Source organism: Pongo abelii, chromosome 12, assembly GCF_028885655.2.
Source record: "Pongo abelii isolate AG06213 chromosome 12, NHGRI_mPonAbe1-v2.0_pri, whole genome shotgun sequence".
NCBI classification, from domain to species: Eukaryota; Metazoa; Chordata; class Mammalia; order Primates; family Hominidae; genus Pongo; species Pongo abelii.
In genome coordinates, this window is record NC_071997.2 from 50,329,662 (window position 1) to 50,345,269 (window position 15,608).

The window sequence follows — 15,608 nt, forward strand, 5'->3', positions numbered from 1 at the left end:
GGCCAATAACAGCTTGATGAATGCCAGGCCATCCTTGTTGTGTTCATCATTTAGAAGTCCACAGTAGATATTGCTAATCAATTGTTTCACTCCTTCCTGCTGAGAGTAGATAGAGCCTTAGTTAGAATGTAGCCCAAGTTGGCATGTGAGTTAAAACATATTTGCAATCCTTAATTAGGTTCCCAAGAGAAAGGCTTAAATTCATAGTAATAGCAGCAAAGATATGCTATTTATATTTGCAAAGCTTCTGGAGACAAGGCGTTTTCCTTTACTTTGTAATGCATATTGGATCTTCTTATTTTAGCCCACACCAGTTAGGAGTTAAAAGTCTAATAACAAAAGGAGCACACGGGAACAGGTTGAGATAGTAGAACATATATAGGTGGTCTCTTATGGTGGTTCAAATTAAGATTTTTAGACTTCATTAAGGTGCAAAACCATCACAATTTTGGCATAACACACAGTTTTCAATAACTACATGAGACATCCAATATTTTATTATAAAACAAGCTTTGTGTTGAATGATTTTGTGCAACTGTAGGCTAATATGTTTGAGCATGTTTTTTAAGGTAGGCTGAACAATATTTGGTAGGTTAGTTGTATTAAATGCATTTTCATCTTACCATATTTTCAACTTACAATGGGTTTATCAGGATGTAACCCCACTGAAAGTTGAGGAGCATATATATATATATATGTGTGTGTGTGTGTGTGTGTGTGTGTGTGTGTATATACTTATATGTATGCATAAGCACCTACTAATTGTATGCTAAATGTAATTTTGTGCTAAGATGACCAAATAGAATAAAATACAAACTGATTGACTTTAATTTCTAGGTAAATTAAATATGAAAGTTTAATGTAAGTCTTAATCAAATTGTAAGGACTAACAAAATGTAGACCTTGAGTTACACAGGCCTAGTATGCTTATAATATTTGGATATATGTTTAAAAGATGATGCCAATATTCTAAGATATAATAATTGCATGAGCAACTGATAATCCTATTTAGGATAAAGAAGATTCTACCATGGACTCGGGCTCTGAGGAAATGATAGTTACCAAAGCCCTAGATATATATCCAGAGATACATATTAGCAGTACAACACAAAGATATTGCAGACAAGTTATGATTTATCTCCATTTAAATGGTGAATATAAAATCCTGTTTATGTGATTTACGGAGTCTGAGAAATGCACATTTCCTTTTGGAGCACTAACAAATGACTGAGCGCTCTGGTCAAGAGAACCATTAATTTAGGAAGAGGATACACTTGATCTTGCTCTTAATCGAGAAACACATTTCCCTAGATTAAGAAAAGAATCCAAGAGAATTCGGAATGCAAGATTGTCTCCCATGCAGAAAAGTCAGAGCAAACCCAAGGCACTTTATAAAAATGGCAAGCTTGGCAGAACAGTACGCAATGCCTACCGTTTCCACAGCAGTGTTCAGGATGGCCAGGGGGAAGAGAGAGAAAGGATCTACTATGTTAATCTCTTGCTTAAAAGTCTCCAGTGATAACTTTTTTCTAAAGCAGAGGTTTTCAAACTTTTTCAAGCATCTGAAGGAGAATTTCTCAACCTTGGTGCTATACATATTTGGGCCCAGATAATGGTTATCAGGGCCTGTACCGTGTATTAGGGAGAGTTAGCAGCATCATTGGTGTCCACCCACTAAATGCCGGCAGCATTTCCACCCCTAGTCACACAATGACTCCAGGACTTTTCCTTGGGAAGGCAAAATTATTCCCACTGGAAAACTGCTGAACTAAGACTCATTCATATCCTCTCCACCTCAAAAGCATATCAATTACACGGCAGAAAAAAAGCAGAGTAGATTTCAAATCACTGTCACATATGGACTCCTTTTACTACCTATGTGCCCTAAGAAACGTATATCCCCTTCTCTTTTCTCATTCGACATGTCTATTACAATTCAGCTCAGATCCCAGTTCCTCTCAAAGCTGTCCCTGATGATGCCAGTTTCAATTAGCCGTCTGCTTTTTTTTTCTCACTCATATATCTTTACTGTTCATAGAACTTGTCATACTGCATTGCAATTTTTTGTTAACTTGCCTGCCTGAGTTTTTAGGCAGAGAACTCCTTAAGGTCAAGGAACCTCTTACCCAACTGTTTATGCATAAAGGCTTATGTAAGTGTTGTGGATAGGCTGACTGAAAAAATTACTGAGAAAATGAATTAATGGGAGATTCATGTCTCTTATGTAATGTGCAACTTAAAGAAATTGGAAATGTAGATATATATGTGGAATATAGTGATAAAATAAGTAAAATATTCAAAGGAAAAAGGAGTTAAAGACCCCAGGTGGGAGAAACTAAGTAAAATTTAGACTGACTGATACTTAAGGAATGCACAGAGAATATAATCACCATCTTCTGTTTCTCCTTTTGTGGCTGGGATTATATAAATATGAGCTGTATGTATAGTAGAAAATGCTGAATCAGTGTAAAGTCATTATGTGGACAAAACTTAAGATGGAAACTATTAGAGTTGAAATAAACATCCACAAATTTCTGACCCAACGTCTTCATAAGAATTTCCTTTATCAATGTCCTTATTATTTTACCAGCCTAGAAAACTCCTGTTGTGAGGATTTTATGTCTGTTACAAATGATCATTTAGTTTCCTTAAGATATTGTGGGAAGGCCATACAAAATTTTCTCTTTATTATTTTAAATATTTCTAGCACCTTCAACATTCTTCTTGTGGCCTGGTTTCTGAGCTCATCAAGGTATATTCAAATGAGCAAATGCTAGAAGTAAATTGTTGTGGTTGTCAATTTCCAGTTTAGGTATTAGTTGTACAAACTAGTAAGTGCCATTTCGAATGTCCAGTATTCTCCCTCCTTATCCATAAAGTTAAAATAGTTGTGATTTACACTCAGATTTTTATAAGAAATATTTGAAATAATGTAAACTTTCAAAGTGACACTTAGCAGGTGCTTAATAAATGTTAATTTCCATGCTTCCTCTTCATTCTGTGCTCCTCATCCTCATGTATTCTCATTTGATCTGTTATGACAAATTATCCTTCAGAATTGTCCTCACCATCCCCTCATACTGAGATGCTCAGAGAACCTTTTCTTCTACTAAGTACTGCTATTACTACAATAATAATTAAAAATAATGGAGACCTTAAGGTGCTTTCTGTAAGTCTGGCTTTTGAGGAAATACTCTAAGGTCTTCTTGCTACCCTCTGTCTTTCAAAGCATGCGTATTTTACTATGTTATGATATTAGGAAAGGGATTCACTTTGTTACAGACATAAGCCCACACCTGGAGATACAGGGGAACTAAAGCTGAGTGTGATCAGGCGGGCGAGAGAGTAGGGGAGCTCCACAATAACAAACTCAGGATTCAACAGGAGGTGCTTTATCCAATAGGGCACAAAGGAGTGGGAAGAGTGAAAAGAAAGGAAAGACAGAACTCTAAACAACTGGACTGTGACCCAGTGAGAGTAAAATTATTACTTCTAAACACAACCTGCTGGAGAACCAGAACTTATACATACTTACCAGCTATGTTGCCTTGGCTTTAGTGGTTCAAATGGTAAAATTTCACAGTTAGAAATTCAGAATTTAGATACTGAACTGTGTATAGCAGAAACTCTAATAACAAATTTATGGAGCACTATGTAAATAGCTATAGTAATACCTGGATATAAAAATGAATAACCCATATAAAAAACTTAAAAGACCACATGTAGTTTCCTTAGAATTCACTATGCTTGCTGAGAAATTAGTAGGCAGATATATACGCTAGGAAAATGTTCTTTTTAACCTTGCAATTTTTTTAACCCTGGAAAAATGTAAAAGCTAAATTAGTTATGTATTGCTATATAACTAATTATGCCAAAATGTAGTGGCTTATACTGGAAACATTTACTATTTTAGTTTCTCTCTGGCTTGGAGTGTCTCATATAATTTCCAATAAGCTGTCCACTGGGCTGCAGTCATCTAAGACTTAACTGATGGAGGGCCTGCTTTCTGATGGGTTACTCACTTGGCTCTTAGCTGGAGGTCCCAATTCCTTGTTATACGGACCTCTCCTCAGAGCAGCCTGTGTTTTCAAGACTGGGAAGCTGTGTTTGCTGGCATAAGTGACCCAAGAGAAAAATAGTAACCAAGACAGATGCCATAGAACCTTTTTATAGCCTACTCTGGGAAGTCACAGTCTGTTACATATGCTTCATTCTATTCATTAGAAACAAGTCAGTCAGTCCACATTCAAGAACGGTAAACATCCCTATCTATCACAATATACATGATCTAAAATAAAGAGTAAGAGAAGAAGAAAAGGGAGAGGAGACTGAATTTTATAATAGCAAAAACATCTAATAGTTCATTCACTGTGCACGTGGTAGGGGTCAGAATCACATTCACATACTGAAACTGAGATTGGTGGTAGAAGCTATAGGTTACTATTTTTTTTCCTTTAAAAAGAAAAGTTTAGACAAGTTTAGCAAGGTTTATCTGAGCAAAGAATGTTTCATAAATTGAGCAGCACGCTGAACCAGTAGAGATTCAAGTGGCTCCATACAGCAACATGAGCAGACACTATTTATAGACAGAAAAAGGAAGCAATATACAAAAACAGCTTGATTGATTACAGCTCAGCATTTCCTTATGTGAGTGTGATGTGATGAGGCATTTGCCTTATATGGACATGTTCTGTCAGTTGAAAGTCTGTGATTGGCTGAAACTCAATTGACATGATTGGCTAAGACTGGGCTGTCTTCTACAAGCACATAGTCTTAAGTTAGGTTTCAGTCTGCAAAGTCTGGAAGCAGCTCTTGCTCAAATTTGATTTAACACTATCAAACTTTTGGCACTCCTTTGATAAGATCTTGGACACGTCACGTTTTTTCACATTTTTTTTGTTTGTTTTTCTGTACAATCCTCAGTTTCCTCATCTATAAACCAAGATAGAATACAGTGATATTTTTTTCCACCTCCAATATTTTCAGAGTTGAGCTGCAAGAAGGGTATGAAAGATTTAAGGTAAGTGCACCTAGATCATGACATTTTAATTTGTTTTTTGTTTTTTGTTTTTGAGATGGAGTCTTGCTCTGTCACCCAGGTTGGGGTGCAGTGACATGATCTCAGCTCACTGCAACCTCCACCTCCCTGGTTCAAGCGATTCCCTTGCCTCAGCCTCCTGAGTAGCTGGGATTACAGGCGCCTGCCACCACACCCGGCTAATTTTTTTGTATTTTTAGTAGAGACGGAGTTTCACTATGTTGGCCAGACTGGTCTTGAAACACTGACCTTAGGCAATCTGCCTGCCTCGGCCTCCCAAAGTGCTGGGATTATAGGCATAAGCCACCGTGCCCAGACAACAATTTCTTAAAAAAAAAAGACAATTGGTAATCGGCATTTGACCTTTGAGTGATGTATTGCTGGGTATAAATATGTATGTGTTGCAGAAGAAAATATACCCAAAAATGTTCAACTCAAATAATTCTCTCACATAGTTCTATGGATTAGAGAACTCAGATGGGGTTATTTGATTGGAGTCAGATCTGAAGGTTTGCCTACACAGCACATAGGAGAAGGTTGACTCACAATTGATGTTTACTGTCACTGGCTGGAGTTCAGGGCAGGCAACAAGACACTCACATGTTCTCTCTAAGTGACTAAGAGTTCTCACATACTGCTGCTGGATTTTCAAAACCCAGGAAACAGAAGATTCTAGGCCAGTTTAGGGCTATACATAGGATTGTCAAAGTCTCACTTTCTCTTTATTCTACTGGCCACTTAGATTCTATGGAGTGAAGTTACAAACCTCACCTCTCAATGAGACAGTTGTAAGGTCACATTACAGAAGGAAAAGAAAGAAGAGAGATGTTTCTGCAGATATCTTTGGAAAATACAATAGACCACAATATAATTAAGAGACAGATATAAGGACCCTTTTTTCAGATTCTGAAAATATTTCATTACAAATAGGAGTCAGTTGTGAATCTTAATGTTGTCTATAATTAATCATTGATTACTGGTGGTGCATGGTCAGGAGAGGTGATTTAGCATCTCTTAGTTTGCAGATTTATGAGTTAAAATATAGCCAACACAATTAGGTTATCAATGTGGTCCACTAAAAGAATTTGGGGTTCATATAACCCTTTGAGAAATTTTCTTGTGAATGTATGTATGTGTTTGTGTGTCTGTGAACATAATCTATTTACTTTCCAAGTACTTAAGTAATTGTCACACAGATTTAGCAAAATTACTAGTGAACAACTTGACTTTTGGTTTCTTGAAATTGTTATTTAAATCAACAGTCAAAATTATAAATCCATAGATAGCAAAGATATCTTATAGTATTTCTATAGAAAGTTAATTAGGCTTCAAGTTTTTATAATTTTCCCTTATGTCTTGGCTATTTAACAAGAATATTTATAGCTCTACATTTGCTATGACAAATTCAAATGAACTTTGCCATTTTTCTTTAGCTATGTTTAAAAACTCACTCTGCAGTATTATTTTCCAAAACTTATAAAAAATTGTGTTGGCTTTGTCAAAAGTAAGGTTGTAACTTCTAGAAGAAAGCTAAATTTATAAGACCATGAAAAGCAGAAAATCTGTAATTAAATAAGGAGTTAACATTAGAATGTTTTAATGCTGCTTTTGCAGATTATTCTTCCTCCTTTATATTATTACATTTTTGATCTATGTTTTGAAATAGATGTGTAAAATCCTTTAAGTTCATATTTGGCTAAGACTATAGATACAGACAGATCAACTCCTTAAATGATGTGGAGGAGATTCCATTTCTAGCAGGAGCAGATGAGATTGGTTTGACCAGCCTTCCCAGAGAGAACAACTAGAAAATTAGACCAAAAAAAAAAAACATGTTTTAAAACATTGGAAATTTATCCATAGTAATAAGAAACTGTGATGCCAAGATCAACAGACGGAAACTTGCATAGCTGACCTTAACTTTTGCATTTTTCTAGGAGATAATTGTTAATACTGAGGATGGTTGCTGAGAAGATGAGCAGGGTATTCGGATTTGTGGGACTGGTGGTACAAAAATTATAGTTCACAGACTACCATGGCATATTAAAATAAGAACAATAACATCAACAAACACAGCAGATCCAGGTAAAGGAATGATTAGACACAAAAAACAAATGAGAATTGTGTTCTGGAAATAAAATACAAGATGAATAATTTCATGAGATAATGGAATGACTACAGAGAAGGATCAAATAGGATATCTAGAATTTTAAAAATATAAGTAAAAATTAAAGACAACTAAAGACAAAATTAAACTGGGAAACGTCAGAAAATAATATCTAAATTGAAGCATACAGATATAATGGAATGACAAATAATAAAAAAGGCAATAGACATAGAAGTCATTTAGAAAAAAAAATTTAGTCTCAAAAATCTGCAACCAGAGTCCCAGAAGGAGAATAAACAGATAATGGGGCAGAAGCAATCCTTGAGGACATTAGATATGAATTTTACAAAAAGAAATATAAAAACCCAGATTCAAAAAGCACTGCAAATCTTAAGCAAACTACAAACAAAAACAGTGAGAATATCGTATTAAAACTGCTAAAAAGCAAAGACAAGACAAAAACATTAAAATTAGTCAGAAAAAACACTGAATTTAGCCTATTTAGATAACAGACTTAAAAGCTGAGAATTCTACTCTTTTCCAAAAAGAAGAATCACAAAAATATTTTAATTTTAAGAGTTTAGTGAGAAGATTTTTTTTTCTGGGGATTAAGCACATAGTGGACTGTGGGTACAAGTCTTAGAAAGTGGTATATATCACTCTGATATGTTATGAGAATCATAGATTACCCCCTGTGGTTTCTGATAATCTAATAGATTTTACTAGAAAGAACACCTTTGATGAAAAGAAAGAAATCATTAAGATTCATGTTGTTATGTAGAGGACACTTAATTGTATACACTAGTATTTCTTTACATTTTACTATATATGATGTTTAAATATCTTGCAGTTCATTAGTTTCAGAAAGAACTCTATTGTTAAAGTAAAAGTATAATTAAGTAGTTAAACATATTAAGCTTGTTTGTGGGAAGCTATGGTTATAAAAATTCTGGATGGTGAATCAAAGCAATCATATCCCCTTGTGTCGAGTAATCTGCATAGCAAGTATCTTAACTGAAAAAAATAGGGTTGAAGAGCTGGTCATGAGAACCCAAGACTATAATGAGATGAAATATACTTCGGTTTTAGATGCAGATTAAAAAACAAACAGCTTGTTATTGAAACTCAAAGTTATTTTCTTATAAAAACCAATTTTTAACTAAGGAAGACATTAAAACTTAGCCAACACATATCTCATGCTGTAATGCAATTTCTTTTATTGTGCTCCCATTTTAATACTTTAGTTTCTGTGTGTAATCACCATTTATTCAAATATTTCTTTTCCATTAGTCTACTCTGCAGCAAATGAAGCAATTAGTGATACAGATATCATCAGTTTCTTCATTTTATAAGTAAAAATTTGAGGCTCAGAGTGCAAGCCCTAAGGTTATGGGCTCAGAAATTTACACACACAGGATTTAGCAGATGTTTTCTTGCTGTAAATCTTGACATTTTTCACAACAAAGAAGGTTGTTTGTTTGCATATTCAAATCACTATTGAATACATACTAAATTTTTTAAAAAGTGAGCGTGGGGCCTGACAACATAATTTGAGACAAGCTACTAGAGCTAAGAGACAGCTAGAACTAAGATATAAATATCATAAGAAAATGTGTTTTCGAGTAAACTTTAAAAATAAACATTTAATTCACTACAAAAATCTAAGTATATATGGCTGGAAATAGGAAATGATCAAATATAGAGACGTAGGCTAATTTCCTAGTAAGTTGTGGGTACTGTGTTAAAATAAAACTGAAGATCAAATTTCTTTGTTTTTTTTTCATTAGAACTTTTTCACACTCCAGATATTTTTGACTACTGATTTTTAATTGAACTCTGACTAGTTCAGTTAAACTGGCTTAGGATCTCTGAGGTGCAGTCAGACTCTAGGCTGGGGCTACAGTTATCTGGGACTGGAGGATCAACTTTGAGCTAATTCATAAAATTGTTGGCAGAACTTAGCTCTCCTCCACAGCTATCAGAGAATTCAGTTTCTTATCAATTAGGCCACAACAGCAACGTTGCATGTTGAAGCTGTTTCCTACAAAGCAAGTGACCAGAGCAAGAGGGAACAAACACACGAGAACCCCTAAGACATTTATAGCCTAATCTGAGAAGTGAGGTGTCTTCACGTCGACAATATGCTATTGGTCACATAGACAAACACTGGTATAATATGGAAAGGGATAGGGTGAAAGTTCCCTGGGGTGAATGATTGAGTACCATGCAGGACAAAGTCAAATCCTTTAAATGAGCTCTTAGGATCCATTAATATCTTCTTTTACATTTCAGTTCTATATTCAACACATTCCCTAAATTTTAGCAGTACATAAATTTTCTAGAATATCTTAATTCAAATTTAAGACATATTTTATCTATCAAACGTATTTAATATAGTATATAATCAATAGAAAAGAGCTTGTTTTAAATATAATACAATTATGAAACCTAAAAAATACAAAGTTTGCTTAATAGCATGCAATTTCCAGACTGGTTTTTCTGACTTGTTTCTCCAGTCCATAAAACTCCACATTATACATTACCTGTCTTTGCGGTCATCTCTGATTTCCACCTATTAAAATGGAAAAACTGTTCCTCTTCCTAGGAAAGGCCAATCTGTTTATTAGTGCTCTGGATTTTATTTGAATTTTATCTTCTCCGATCCTTCATCTATCTCTTGTAATGATTAATTTTGTTTATCAACTTGACTGGGCCACTGATGCCTAGATATTTGGTTAAATATGAGTCTGGGTGTTTGTGAGGTATCAACTTGACTGGGCCACTGATGCCTAGATATTTGGTTAAATATGAGTCTGGGTGTTTGTGAGGTTTTTGCTGGATGAAATTAACATTGGAATCAGTAGACTGAATAAACCAGATTGCCCTCTGTACTGTGGGTGGGACTTTTCCAATCAATTGAAGACCTGAATAGAACAAAAAAGCAGAATAAGAGGGAACTCCTGCTGCCTGACTGCTTTAGCTGGACTTTGGTCTTCTCCAGGCTTCAAATTCTAACTGAAACGTTGGCTCTTCTTGGATATTGAGACTGCTGGTTTTCAGCCTGGAACTTAAGCTGTCAAGTCTCCTAGGTCATATGTATTTGACTTAGGACTGAAACATACATCAGTTTTTCTAGGTCTACAGCTTGCCAACTGCAGATCTTGGGACTTCTCAGCTTCCCTAATGTGAGTCAATTCCTTGCTGTGTTGGTTCTGTTTCTCTGGGAAACCCTGACTAAGACATCTCCTTTTTTTTTTTTTTTTTTTTTTTTTTGCATCGTCACATTCTTCTCTACTAAACCATTTCCACTGGCCAATAAACAAGCTCTAACATCTCTGCCTTTAACCTCAGTTTCTCCTTCTGTTTACTGCTCCACTTGTTCTTACTCCTTAGGTCTACTACTTTGCCTTTTTTTTCTTTCTAGTAGTGTAATGTGAAGGAAATGGGGTAGAAGGAAGGGAGATAGAGATGGTACAGGAATTCAGAGCTTTAGGTGAGAAGTCCAGGTGATGACTAAGCATATCACCTATTTTTAATAAAATTCGAAAAATACAGAAAACGTTCCTTTTGCCATTTATTTGTCTTGTAATTTTACTAAATTGACCTAAGGCAACCATTTATTTCCCTACCTTAAGTCTATAGATTTTTTTTCCTTTTCTTAGAGGAAAGGATACTTAGTATTTCCTGATTCTTCTCCTTTTTTTCTATATTTAAGAAAATATCCTCTGGACAAATAGACAAGTTTTTAAACACCAATATTTTCTAAGTTTGATTTTAAAACTGTTCATCGTAGGATCTTGATGTAGCATGCCAGCATGACCACAAAATATATGTCAGCTCATGCACTAAGATGCCAGTGACATAGGCAAAAGCAAAGAACATGTAAACACACTGACATTTGGATTCAAACAAGTTTGAAAATGTTATTTCCAGTTGACGTATTTTGCCTTAATACAAAGATATCATTGAAAGTCATGTTCAGAGGATGACACTGTTCAATGTAGCAGACCGCATGGGTTGATGGCAGCTGTTTGACAAGTATTCAACTGTCTCTCTAAGCAGAAGTTATGTCTACTTTGTCTTTTGGAGAATGGTGTTGAAATGGCACCCATGTGTTGGGTAGCTGATGATGCTCTTTTTGACTCTGAATATTACCTTTTACCTCTCACTTTTTTTCAAGAGTAAGGTTTTATAGAAGTGGTGGCAAGATGCCAGCAAATGAAAGATATAATGACTATAAGCAGCTTAATAGCTTGACTTACACTTGAGTTTCACTTCTATTGGTAAATGGATGTTAGGGAAAGAACTGGTTCATATCCTGATACTTCTTCAGTATTATCTTTATTGAGTTATCTTGCTATTCTGGTCTGTTTTCTTTACAAAATGAAACAGTACTTACTTCTTCTTACTGTGAGGAATATAGGATATATGTAGTATATAGAATATGTATAAGTATATAGCCTAATCTCATATTTTAGTATATATTAAGCTCAGTAAAATCTAATCAATATAGTTATAATAAAATTTTAAATATTCTTATGTGTTTAATCTTTGCTCAGTAAATTTAATTTAATTTGGCAAAATACACATAAGATTTACCATCTTAATCAATTTTAAGTGTACAGGTCAATAGTGTTAAATACATTCATATTTTTGTGCAATCATCTCCATTAATCTGCAGAACTGACTTCATCTTGCAAAAGCTGAACCCTCTATACCCATTGAACATTAACTCCTCATGCCCTCTGATATAGCTTGAATATATGCCCCTGCCAAATCTCACGTTGAATTGTAGTCCCCATTGTTGGAGATGTGGCCTGGTAGGAGGTCATGGGTCATGGGGGTAGATCCCTCATTTCTTGATGCTGTCCTCATGACAGTGAGTGAGTTATCAGGAAAAGTATGTAGCACCTCCCCCAACTTCTTACCATGTAAGACACTGGCTTCCCCCATTGCTTCTGCCATTATTATTTTTCTTTTCTTTCTTTCTTTTTTTTTTTAAAAATGGAGTTTCGCTCTGTTGCCCAGGCTGGAGTGCAATGGCAAAGTCTCGGCTCACTGAAATCTCTGCCTCCTGGGTTCTAGCAATTCTCCTGCCTCAGCTTCCCAAGTAGTTGGGATTACAGGCATGTGCCACCATGCCTGGCTAATTTTTTTTTGTATTTAGTAGAGACGGAGTTTCACAATGTTGGTCAGGCTGGTCTCGAACTCCTGATCCCAGGTGATCTACCAGCTTTGGCTTCCCGAAGTACTGGGATAAAGGGGTGAGCCACCATGCAGTGCCCCTTCTGCCACTATTCAAAGCTTCATGAGGCCTTGGCAGATGCCACCACCAGGCTTCCTGTACAACAGAACCATGAGCCTTTTTCCTTTATAAATGACCCAATATCTGGTATTTCTTTATAGCAATGTAAGAACGGCCTGATACACCCTCCTTCCCCAAACTCCTGCCAGTCAGTATACTTTGTCTCTCTAAAGCTGACTACTCTTCATACCTCAAATAAGTGGAATTATACACTTTGTCTTTTAGCTAGATTGAGAAAAATGTCCTCAAAGCTTGTTCATGTCATAGCATGTGTCCAAATTATTTCCTTCCTCTTTAAGGCTGAATAATATTTCATGGTATGTCTATACCACAATTTGATTATCCAGTCATCTGTTGACGAACATTTGGGTTGTTTCTACCTTTTGGCTATCGTGAATAATGACTATTTCAGTGAGGATTGAAACAATGGCTCCTCATCTGTATCTGTATCTCTTCAATCAGAAGTAATTAGTAATCAGAGCACAGATACCTGATGTTTGGAGGTTAGGATCCTTATTGTTCACCCTGGCTCCCACAAACCATGTACAGGCTTCCTGTACAACAGAACCATGAGCCTTTTTCCTTTATAAATGACCCAATATCTGGTATTTCTTTGTACAAGCTGCTCCAGGAAGAGGCACACAGCTTCCTACCATGGCTAGGATTGGGGATGAGTAGCCACTACCCAATCAAAAGCTGAAACTCAACAAAATAAACAACTTACTATGCAAGCCATCCCTTGGAAGTAACAAGACTTCCACTTTGTATTTTCTTCATATTTATTCAATTCAGAACTTCAAAATAGTCACATCAAACAGATTCTGCCAGTACAGTTGTCTAGGTGGGGAAACACATTTCTGGGGATTTCCACTCTGCTATCTTCCCGGAGTCATTTTCTCAGTAAATATTTTGGGGAAAAATAAATTTAACAAAAATAAGCAACTTGCATTTTTTTCTTCCCATTTATTTAATTCATTCATTCATGGATTGAAGGTGTGCCATTTGATAGGCCTACAGGATTCTGAGGCAAATAAGTAACACAGCCTTCTAGTTTCCATAAGTTTTTAGTCTAATAAGAAAGAAAGATAAGCCAACAACTGCAATACCATGTGACTAGAACTTTAATTGAACACTGCAAAGGTTCAGGTGACATGCCTTCCTCTTGGTGTGAGGGGTAGATGTCAGGAGAGAGTAGAGAATATTTCATTTAATGCACCATCTCCTACATATGAGTAATTGGTAAAACAAGGATACCCCTCCTGCTGCCTTTCCACTTGGGCTGCTGAACCACCTCCAAGATCCTGTAAAGGAAGCAAACATGTATTAAATGGGGGAAACTGGGTAAACCATTAGTTTTTACTCACAACATCTGTTTAATCTCTTTACCTGTCTTTTTCAATAGTCCACTAACTTAATCAAGATATATCTTTTCTGTTTAATTCAAGTCTTCCTTTCTCGTGCTCATGAATTTATTCATGAATTTATTAATTCTATAAACATTTATTGAGCACCTACTATGCTCCAAGCACAACGCTAGGCATTTTGCTACTATTTGGCAATAGAACGGCAATAAAGACAACTTGCAAATATTCTCTGTACCATGCCACTTGTAGTCTAGTGAGAAATGTAGACATTAAATAAGTAAATCCAAGATGAATGCCATGTTTTCCTTTCTATCTCTGACACAAATCGTACACATGGCAAATTAAATGTTTTTATAGGTTTTGTGTTTTAATGGACTCAAAAAATAGGGTAAGTATGATTCTCTTTAAAAATTCCATTGAATGCTGCTAATTTTGTACCACCAGCCCATAAATACATTATGATTTTTATCCAATTTCTACATCTTGCCTGAGGTGGCACCTTGTCAATTGAGATGGGCCTTTGCAGCTCAGTTTGCTGTATTCTTTATTCTTCCACAAAGGATGGGCATGTAATCAGCTCCAAGCCTCAGTGGCTCCTATTCTTGTTATCCTGGATCAAATCTCCTTTTATACAAGGCTCAGGGATCAGGCCTTCACTGGAGGCAGCTTTGAAGAGCTTCTGACATCTCTGTTTCACAATGTTCCACATATGCTTAGTTTTTGTCCACTCACCAGGGACAGAAACAAAACATGGTATGACATCATGAATGGCATTATTTAGCAATGAGTGAGGAGGACACCCCTAGAGAAGAATGTAATTTTAAACTGGAAAAAAAATAATTAAGATCCATGTGTGTGAAAAGAGCAGCAGCAGATATTGTAAAACACTGGTAAGAAAGAAAGGTGACAGCTGAGAGTGATTCCATTTTCCTCAAGTCTTGCATCCTTACTCAATCATGCCAGATGGAGAAGCAATCTCTAAGACATGAGGTCCTGTTGGTCTCACTGCCCTTATCACCAGAGAACTAGTTTAAAATCTTTCCCAAAGCAGCATAATGATAAAAGTAAATGCAGTGTTTCATTTATTAATCAAGATTTGATTTATCTCACTCATTTGAGACAGCAAGCTGTGGTGGAAAGTAACAGACTTTGGATTACGGAGACATGCTTTTGAATCCTAATTATTTTAATTGCTACCTGAATGACCTTGATGGAATTTTTCTTTCTAAGACTTGGTATTCTCACTTATAAAAGATTAAGAGCTCACATTTATTGAGGCCTTACCTTGAGCTGGACATTATGCTGATCAAATTGTTTAATTGTCCCATTTAATCCTTCTAAAAAAAAATGTTTGCCCTATGTACTCTTTGCTGGTTTCTACAAAAGAAAAAAAAAATAGAAGATAATTTAAGGAGTTTAATTAACTTGCAAAGGTCAGCAACCAAATGTAAAAGTTAGGGGATTGAGTGACCAGGAAGATTTGCCTGAGTTCAAATCCCAGATTCATCATATAAGATTGGGCATCTTTTTAAACCTCCTTGTACCACAATTTCTTCATAGATAAATGCAGGTATTGAAAATAGCTGCATCATATAATGTCTTTGGAAGTAGATACAACAGTATAAGTGTTTTTAGTTTCATTCCTAGAACATAACTGTTGAATATGTTAATAGTTCGAATACTTTATTGTTACTATTTTATATTGAATCAATCAGTGTCTAAGAAATATCTAAATTTAAATCTAGGTCTATTGACCTTCAAAGCCCACACCATACTCACCTACACTGGTGAGTG

The 15,608-nt window shown here is 35.6% G+C and overlaps 2 long non-coding RNA genes across 2 annotated transcripts in view; one reads left to right on the top strand and one right to left on the bottom strand.

Annotated features, from left to right (window-relative positions):
• LOC129057662 (uncharacterized) overlaps positions 1-15,608 on the top strand; it is a 175,371-nt gene that overhangs the window by 4,661 nt on the left and 155,102 nt on the right. The gene's annotated exons all lie outside the window — the stretch shown is intronic.
• Positions 13,212-15,608, bottom strand: part of LOC129057663 (uncharacterized) — a 47,789-nt gene continuing 45,392 nt past the window's right edge. The window contains exons 2-3 of the long non-coding RNA XR_008522329.2: positions 15,099-15,191; positions 13,212-13,751 (exon numbers count right to left, since the gene is read on the bottom strand). This is a non-coding gene — a long non-coding RNA (uncharacterized LOC129057663). The remainder of the gene's footprint in view (positions 13,752-15,098; positions 15,192-15,608) is intronic.